Raw genomic sequence first — 10,477 nt, 5'->3', positions numbered from 1 at the left:
GTAGAGAGTATAGAGATATTGTTATCCATGTCGGCACCAACGATGTTAGGATGAAACAGTCAGAGGTCACCAAGCGCAACATAGCTTCAGAGTGTAAATCAGCTAGAAAGATGTGTCGGCATCGAGTAATTGTCTCTGGCCCCCTCCCAGTTAGGGGGAGTGATGAGCTCTACAGCAGAGTCTCACAAATCAATCGCTGGTTGAAAACTGTTTTCTGCTCCTCCCAAAAGATAGAATTTGTAGATAATTGGCACTCTTTCTGGGACTCACCCACAAACAGGACCAAGCCTGGCCTGCTGAGGAGTGACAGTCTCCATCCTAGCTGGAGGGGTGCTCTCATCTTATCTACGAACATAGACAGGGCTCTAACTCCCCTAGCTCCACAATGAGATAGCCAGCCTGCAAACTTAGTGGAGTCTGCCATTAGCACAGTCAGTGTAGTCAGCTCAGCTATCCCAATGGTGACAGTGTCTGTGCCTCGATCTAGTTTGGGCAAAACTAAACATGTCGGTGTTCTCCTTAGCAATCTCACTGGAATGAAGACCTCCTCCATTCCTGTCATCATTGAAAGAGATTGTGATATCTCACATCTCAAAATAGAGATACTTAATGTTAGATACCTCACTTCCAAGGCAGTTATAGTCAATGAACTAATCACTGATCATAATCTTGATGTGATTGGCCTGACTGAAACATGGCTAAAGCCTGATGAATTTCCTGTGTTAATTGAGGCCTCACCTCCTGGTTACACTAGTGACCATATCCCCCACGCATCCCGCAAAGGCGGAGGTGTTGCTAACATTTACGATAGCTAGTTTCAATTTACAAAAAAAAGACTGCGTTTTCGTCTTTTGAGCTTCTAGTCATGAAATCTATGCAGCCTACTCAATCACTTTTTATAGCTACTGTTTACAGGCCTCCTGGGCCATATACAGAGTTCCCTGAATTCCTATCGGACCTTGTAGTCATGGCAGATAATATTCACATTTTTGGTGACTTTAATATTCACATGGAAAAGTCCACAGACCCACTCCAAAAGGCTTTCGGAGCCATCATCGACTCAGTGGGTTTTGTCCAACATGTCTCCCGACCTACTCACTGCCACAGTCATAATCTGGACTTAGATTTGTCCCGTAAGAAAAAAATGTTGTGGATCTTAATGTTTTTCCTCATAATCCTGGACTATCTGACCACCATTTTATTACGTTTGCAATCGCAACAATTAATCTGCTCAGAACCCAACCAAAGATCATCAAAAGCCGTGCTATAAATTCTCGGACAACCCAAAGATTCCTAGATGCCCTTCCAGACTCCCTCCACCTTCCCAATGACGTCAGAGTACAAAAATCAGTTAACCACCTAACTGACCAACTCAATTTAACCTTGCGTAATACCCTAGATGCAGTCAAACCCCTAAAAACATTTGTCATAAGAAACTAGCTCCCTGGTATACAGAAAATACCTGAGCTCTGAAGCAAGCTTCCAGAAAATTGGAACGGAAATGGCGGTTCCCCAAACTGGAAGTCTTCCGACTAGCTTGGAAAGACAGCACCGTGCAGTATCGAAGAGCCCTCACTGCTGCTCGATCATCCTATTTTTCCAACTTAATTGAGGAAAATAAGAACAATCCCAAATTTATTTTTGACACTGTCGCAAAGCTAACTTAAAAGCAGCATTCCCCAAGAGAGGATGGCTTTCACTTCAGCAGTGATAAATTCATGAACTTCTTGACGAAAAGATCATGATCATTAGAAAGCAAATTACGGACTAATCTTTAAATCTGTGTATTCCTCCAAAGCTCAGTTGTCCTGAGTCTGCACAACTCTGCCAGGACCAAGGATCAAGAGAGACACTCAACTTTTTAAATACTATATCTCTTGACACAATGAAAATAATGTTGGCCTCTAAACCTTCAAGCTGCATACTGGACCCTATTCCAACTAAACTACTGAAAGAGCTGCTTTCTGTACTTGGCCCTGCTATGTTGAACATAATAAACGTCTCTCTATCCACCGGATGTGTACCAAACTCACGAAATGTGGCAGTAATAAAGCCTCTCTTGAAAAAGCCAAAACGAATCAAATCAAAGGTTGTCACGTGCACCGAATACAACAGGTGTAGACTGTACAGTGAAATGCTTACTTACAGGCTCAAACCAAAAGTGAAAAAAAGGTGTTAGGTGAACAATAGGTAAGTAAGAAATAAAACAGTAAAAAGACAGGCTATATACAGTAGCGGGGCTATAAAAGTAGCGAGGCTACATACAGACACCGGTTAGTCAGGCTGATTGAGGTAGTATGTACATGTAGATATGGTTAAAGTGACTATGCATATATTATAAACAGAGAGTAGCAGTAGCGTAAAAGAGGGGTTGGCGGGTGGTGGGACACAATGCAGATAGCCCGGTTAGCCAATGTGCGGGAGCACTGGTTGGTCGGGCCAATTAAGGTAGTATGTACATGAATGTATAGATAAAGTGACTATGCATATATGATAAACAGAGAGTAGCAACAGTGTAAAAGAGGGGTGGGGGGGGGCACACAATGCAAATAGTCCTGGTAGCCATTTGATTACCTGTTCAGGAGTCTTATGGCTTGGGGGTAAAAACTGTTGAGAAGCCTTTTTGTCCTAGACTTGGCACTCCGGTACCGCTTGCCATGCGGTAGTAGAGAGAACAGTCTATGACTGGGGTGGCTTGGGTCTTTGACAATTTTTAGGGCCTTCCTCTGACACCACCTGGTGTAGAGGTCCTGGATGGCAGGCAGCTTAGCCCCAGTGATGTACTGGGCTGTACGCACTACCCTCTGTAGTGCCTTGCGGTCAAAGGCCGAGCAATTGCCGTACCAGGCAGTGATGCAGCCAGTCAGGATGCTCTCGATGTTGCAGCTGTAGAACCTTTTGAGGATCTCAGGACCCATGCCAAATCTTTTTAGTTTCCTGAGGGGGAATAGGCTTTGTTGTGCCCTCTTCACGACTGTCTTGGTGTGTGTGGACCATTCTAGTTTGTTGGTGATGTGGACACCGAGGAACTTGAAGCTCTCAACCTGCTCCACTACAGCCCCGTCGATGAGAATGGGGGCGTGCTCGGTCCTCCTTTTCCTGTAGTCCACAATCATCTCCTTAGTCTTGGTTACGTTGAGGGATAGGTTGTTATTCTGGCACCACATGGCCAGGTCTCTGACCTCCTCCCTATAGGCTGTCTCGTCGTTGTCGGTGATCAGGCCTACCACTGTTGCGTCATCTGCAAACTTAATGGTGTTGGAGTCGTGCCTGGCCATGCAGTCGTGGGTGAACAGGGAGTCTGTAAACCTTCCCAGGGTCAGACTTTATCCCCTTCTTATACAAAGGTATAAATTTAGCTTGCTTCATGTCCCTGGGAAAAGTGCCTGGTTCAAGAGTGAGATTAATGATATGCGTAATACAAGGGCCAATTTGCTCAGCAGAATCTATTAGAAACCTTGCAGGAATATTATCCAGGCCTGTGACTTTGGAGCATTAAAACTCTGCCAGCATACTGACTATTTTGGCTGTTGCTACCTTTGCAAAAGAAAAAGAGTTTGGCTGAACCCCTACTCTACATAATACTTATTGAGTTGGTTGCTTCCATACAAACCAGAACTGGTGGGCAGCTTGCTAACCAGCTTGCTGGCAACAGAAGTAAAAAAAAAAAGAGAGTTGAATTCATTGGCAACCTCTGCTTTTTCATATACCATCTCCCCTTTGATGTTCAGTCCAATACTGTTTAGTTTGTTTTTGGTAGTACTACTACAGCCTAGTTCCTTAAATGATTTCCAAAGCTTTTTAGGGTCATTTTTGTTTTCAAATATTTTCTCAGCAAAGTAGCCCCTCTTAGCTTCATCCATCCTCCTCTGTGCTTAATTTCTGTGACGTTTATATTGGACAAAATCATTGTCACGGCCGTTTAAAGGAGTGGACCAAGGTGCAGCGCGATTGGAATACATCCCATAATTCAATGAAGAACACTTAACACACTAACAAAATAACAAACTAAACGTGACGCCAACATAGTGCTCACAGGCAACTAAACATGGACAACTACCCACCAAACCAACATGGAAAATGGCAACCTAAATAGGCTCCCCAATCAGAGACAACAATAAACAGCTCTGAACCCACTCAGGCCACCATAAACCTACAACCTCTAGACAATACAAAATCCCCATAGATAACAAAAACCCCTAGACAATACAAAAACTAAACAAACCACCCCTTGTCACACCCTGCCCTAACCAAATAATAAAGAAAGCAAATATAACTAAAGTCAGGGTGTGACAGTACCCCCCCCCCCAAAGGCGCGGACTCCCGGCCGCAAACCTAAACCTATATGGGAGGGTCTGGGTGGGCATCTCCCCGCGGTGGCGGCTCTGGTGAGGGACGCAGACCCCGCTCCACCTCTGGCTTGGCCCACTTTGGTGGTGCCTCTAGAGCGGGGACCCGTGCCATGGATCATCACTGGAGGCTTCGTGCCATGGATCATCACTGGAGGCTTCGTGCCATGGATCACCACTGGAGGCTTCGTGCCATGGATCACCACTGGAGGCTTCGTGCCATGGATCACCACTGGAGGCTTCGTGCCATGGATCACCACTGGAATAGAGAGACACACAGGAGGCCTGGCTCTGGGAGCAGGCACCGGACTCAACAGGTTGGGGAGACATGCAGGAGGCCTTGTCCTTGGCCGAGGCACCAGATACACTGGTACGTGGAGGCGTACCGGCGGTCTCGAGCGCAGAGCTGGCCCCACCCGTTCTGGCTGGATGCCAGCTTCGACCCGGCAAATGCAGGACGCTGGCACCGAGCACACCGGCCTGTGAATGCCCCGCCTCGACACCATGAGCATCACCCCATAGCACGGGGCCTGACCAGTCCCATGCTCGCCACGGTAAGCACGGGGAGTTGGCTCAGGTCTCCAACCTGACTCTGCCACACTCCCCGTGTGCCCCCCAAAAAATATATTTTGGGGCTGCCTCGAGCTTCCTTGCCAGCCGTGTTCCCTCGTACCGCTGGTTCCCCTTCCCTGCTGTCTCCGCTCTCCTGGCTGCCTCCACCTGTTCCCATGGGAGGCGATCCCTGTATACATTTCTTGTACAGCGCCCTCTGTAATTATTGGGACAATGAAGCATTTTTTCTTCTTATGGCTCTATACTCCAGGACTATCTGTTATCATGGTAGCATCCACAATTAATGTAGAAGTGTTGAGAAACATATTCTATTCTTATTTACAATAAAAGTGACTCCAAAATGACAATACATTTACTAAGCAGTAACTCCCCTTGATGTACTCTGAACATTTCATGACTCTAGGACCAAGAAAATGGTACTTGCACAGGAAACAGGAAGTAGGAAGTTGTACTCTGATTCAGTTGGCTCCATAGACTTTATATCCTGCTCACATGCTACAAAGCCTGTTTTAGCATGGGCATTGCCATTGAGGATTTTCACTATTTTAAAGTAGTCATTTTAATTAAAAAGTGTATTGATAGTCAGTAAGAAACTGTAATGTTGAATACAGCCATCTGGAGTAAGTTGTCTGAACAGGCATAAAGCCTAGGTTGGTGATTTACTGCTACCTGCAGTTATGGAATGTTTGCTCAGTAGTATAATTAGTTGGCTGATCCCTCCTGCTGACCTGGATGGAATTCTGCGATCCCTCCTAACCCATAGCAAGTCCCACCCACTTGATTACTGCAAAATGGTTAATGTCCTCAATGTCATTGCCCATGCTAAAACAGGCTTTGTGACAAGCCATTATGCCAAAGAAGAGCCCTCTTTCCAATGGTTGACTCTCATGTATTTTCCAAATGGAGCTTGATGTTTTGGTTAGAAGCAGCTGTCTAACTAGTGTTTTATTTCCTAGTGGTATTGATTGCACCAAGACTGTCATTCTCTATTGAGAAAGTAGAGTAAAAACAGAGTGGACTGAATTGATGCGCAGCCTGTAAGGAGTGAAGTCTCATTGGCCCTAACCGCCATGCCTGTAAATACAGTCAGTGTATTCAAACCTGCTGCCATAGATAATGGCCAAGATTATGTTGGAGATGGAGTAATTCAGAGGCTGAGTGGTGTCAAATGCTGTACCTGTGATTAAAATAGGAAAAGAAAAATAAGCATGAGGCCTACTGCCTGGATTCCATAAGCCATGTGATTCAAACTAGAAAAGTGGATTCTTGACCAGGCCCGGTTAAAAAATGTGCCATTTTAGCAATTACAGCCCAATGATACCTGGTGATCTCATTGATAATGTTCTTATTCAAGATAGATTGGGTGACAACATACTTACTGTTTGTAGGCCAATGAAATCATAGGTCTACGGCCGAAAGGGTTCAGTCATAGGAGCAGCACACACACCCTGCATCCCACTGCTGGCTTGCTTCTGAAGCTAAGCAGGGTTGGTCTCTGGATGGGAGACCAGATGCTGCTGGAAGTGGTGTTAGAGGGCCAGTAGGGGGCACCCATTCCTCTGGTCTAACAAAATATGTCACAGGCCAGTGATTGGGGACGTTGCCCTGTGTAGAGTGCCGTCTTTCGGATGGGACGTTAAACATGTCCTGACTCTCTGTGGTCGCTAAAGATCCCATGGCACCAGTGCAGGCTGCTGACATGAAAAATACTTTCGTGGCTGTTTAATTACCACCACAAACGAATGCTGGCACTAAGACCGCACTCAGTCAGCTGTGTAAGGAAATAAGCAAACAGGAAACCACTCACCTAGAGGTGGCGCTCCTAGTGGCCGGAGACTTTAATGCAGGGAAACTTACAGTTCTACCAAATCTCTATCAACATGATAAATGTGCAACCAGAGGGAAAAAAAATTCTAGATCACCTGTACTCCACACAGACGCGGACAATGCTATCCCTCGCCCTCCATTTGGTTGATCCGACCACAACTCTATCCTCCTGATTCCTGCTTACAAGCAAAAATTAAATCAGGAAGCACCAGTGACTCGGTCAATAAAAAAGTGGTCAGATGAAGCAGATGCTAAACTACAGGACTGTTTTGCTATCACAGACTGGAACATGTTCCGGGATTCTTCCGATGACATTGAGGAGTACACCACATCAGTCACTGGCTTTATCAATAAGTGCATTGAGGACGTCGTCCCCACAGTGACTACGTACATACCCCAACCAGAAGCCATGGCAGGTGTCTTCACTGACATTTTCAACATGTCCCTGATTGAGTCTGTGATACCAATATGTTTCAAGCAGACCACCATAGTCCCTGTGCCCAAGAACACAAAAGTAACCTGCTTAAATGACTACAGACCCGTAGCACTCACGTCCGTAGCCATGAGGTGCTTTGAAAGGCTGGTAATGGCTCACATCAACACCATTATCCAAGAAGCCCAAGACGCACTCCAATTTGCATACCGCCCAAACAGATCCACAGATGATGCGAACTCTATTGCACTCCACACTGCTCTTTCCCACCTGGACAAAAGGAACCCTTATGTGAGAAAGCTATTCATTGACTACAGCTCAGCATTCAACACCATAGTACCCTCAAAGCTCATCACTAAGCTAAGGAACCTTGGACTCACTCTGCAACTGGATCCTGGACTTCCTGACGGGCCGCCCCCAGGTGGTGACGGTAGGTAGCAACACATATGATCCTCAACACTGGAGCCCCTCAGGGGTGCGTGCTCAGTCCCCTCCTGTACTCTCTGTTCACCCACGACTGCGTGGCCTGGCACGACTCCAACACCATCATTAAGTTTGCAGACGACACAACAGTGGTAGGCCTGATCACCGACAATGACTAGACAGCCTATAGGGAGGAGGTCAGAGACCTGGCCGGGTGGTGCCAGAATAACAACCTATCCCTCAACGTAACCAAGACTAAGGAGATGATTGTGGACTACAGGAAAAGGAGCACCGAGGATGCCCCCATTCTCATCGACGGGGCTGTAATGGAGCATGTTGAGAGCTTCAAGTTCCTTGGTGTCCACATCAACAAACTAGAATGGTCCACACACACCAAGACAGTCGTGAAGAGGGCACGACAAAGCCTATTCCCCCCCAAGAAACGAAAAAGATTTGGCATGGGTCCTGAGATCCTCAAAAGGTTCTACAGCTGCAACATCGAGAGCATCCTGACTGGTTGTATCACTGCCTGGTACGGCAATTGCTCAGCCTCCGACCACAAGGCACTTCAGAGGGTAATGCGTACGGCCCAGTACATCACTGGGGCTAAGCTGCCTGCCATCCAGGACCTCTACACCAGGCGGTGTCAGAAGAAGGCCCTAAAAATTGTCAAAGACCCCAGCCACCCCAGTCATAGGACTGTTCTCTCTACTACCGCATGGCAAGCGTACCGAGTGCCAAGTCTAGGACCAAAAGGCTTCTCAACAGTTTTTACCCCCAAGCCATAAGACTCCTGAACAGGTAATCAAATGGCTACCAGGACTATTTGCATTGTGTGCCCCCCCCCCCCCCCCTCTTTTACGCTGCTACTCTCTGTTTATCTTATATGCATAGTCACTTTAAGTATACGTTCATGTACATACTACCTAAATTGGCCCGACCAACCAGTGCTCCCACACATTGGCTAACCGGGCTATCTGCATTGTGTCCCACCACCCTCCGACCTCTCTTTTTAAGCTACTGCTACTCTCTGTTCATCATATACGCATAGTCACTTTAACCATACCTACATGTACATACTACCTCAATCAGCCTGACTAACTGGTGTGTGTATATAGCCTTGGTACTGCTTTTTTCAAATGTCTTTTTACTGTTGTTTTATTTCTTTACTTACCTACACACACACACACACACACACATCCCATTTTTTTCTCGATCTATTGGTTAGAGCCTGTAAGTAAGCATTTCACTAAGGTCTACACCTGTTGTATACAGCACAAGTGACAAATAAACTTTGATTTGATTTGAAATTGAGGAGGATGGGAGACCCACGGTGTAGGCACGTAAGGCATGGAGACCACAAAGTGTTTAAAAAATCTCAATGACTAATTATTTTTAACCTAAAGCATTTAATAAAGACATTTATAGTACAATATTACGGGGAATGAGAGGGCTACACACAGTGTTGGAAAGGGATCACAGCAGTGATTGAATGAGGGTATGTGTCATGAGTTGAGGTGTTCAGACGCTTGACCAGTACAGGACAGGATTTCACTGGGAAGACAAAAACAATAACACAAGACACTACACAGTTAGACAAAAGAGCTAAGAATGAGGTAGTCCAAGCAAGGAGTAAAACCTTTGATGTGTAATAATGTGATTGTGGTATGTGATTGACTCTACATACAGTAATGAGAGAAAATTGATAGGGGTACTCACTGTGCTTGGAAGGGAAACATTCAATGTGGCAGTGGATGAGCGGGCACATGAGACGTTGTGGCTTCAGTTCATGTCAGGAGAAAGTTGACAATGGTAGTGGAGTGGTCATCATCTCTTAAATCAGGGAACATGAGGGGACTTGGCTGTAAATACAAATAGCAGATGCGTTCCATTACAGCTGCGCCATCGTAGTTTGGACGAGTTTCTCTATGAAGTTAAACTCAGACATCTCAACATTCATAAAGTCAAACACAGACTGCGCATCTCGCCCACTTGACACATCAAAGTAGCCCAACAAACGTTCCTGAATAAAGACGTGATCATCCACATACCTGATTGTGACTGACAACTGCAAGCAGACTGGTGGCCAGTGGCGTAGCTTCGGCTGGTGCGGTCGCACCAGGGCCCACAACCATACATGGGCCCAGTGATGGGCCCGGATCTGAATAAACTCCCCACCACGCCCAAGTATTAATTGTTGACGCAGGTCATCTAATTAATTTGCTAAATAACTCATATTATTCAATAAGCTTCAATACCATGTTAAGATAATGAATGCATTCTGGGATTCATTGTGCAAATACTCTCCCAAGCGTTGTTGTTTCTGTCATCGTTTTAAGCAACAGTTGAGCTAGCTAAAAAGAGACAACAGCCCTCCAAAAAATTGAGAGAAAAGTCGCAAATAGAAAATTACGGATTTAAAAAATCAGCAATGTATCAACAGAAAAGTGGAGCCCAAGAGAGGAAGGTCAAAAATGAGAAAGCAAAGGAGGTATCAAAATGTATTAAATTAGATAGATTTTACAAATGCAGTTCAAGTGCAGCCAGTGTTGGCTTTGGGGATGACCAGTGAAATATACCTACTGGAGCGCGTGCTACGGGTGGGTGTTGCTATGGTGACCAGAAATCAGTGACCAGAGATCTTTACCTAGCAAAGACTTGTAGATGACCTGGAGCCAGTGGGTTTGGCTACGAATATGTAGCGAGGACCAGCCAACGAGAGCATACAGGTTGCAGTGGTGGGTAGTATATGGGGCTTTGGTGACAAAACGGATGGCACTGTGATAGCAAACTGGATGTAGTGTTGGAGGCTACTTTGTAAATGACATCGCCAAAGTCAAGGATCGGTAGGATAGTCAGTTTTACGAGGGTA

Source organism: Salvelinus namaycush, unplaced genomic scaffold, assembly GCF_016432855.1.
Source record: "Salvelinus namaycush isolate Seneca unplaced genomic scaffold, SaNama_1.0 Scaffold94, whole genome shotgun sequence".
NCBI lineage: Eukaryota > Metazoa > Chordata > Actinopteri > Salmoniformes > Salmonidae > Salvelinus > Salvelinus namaycush.
Note: the sequence above shows the minus strand (reverse complement) of the source record.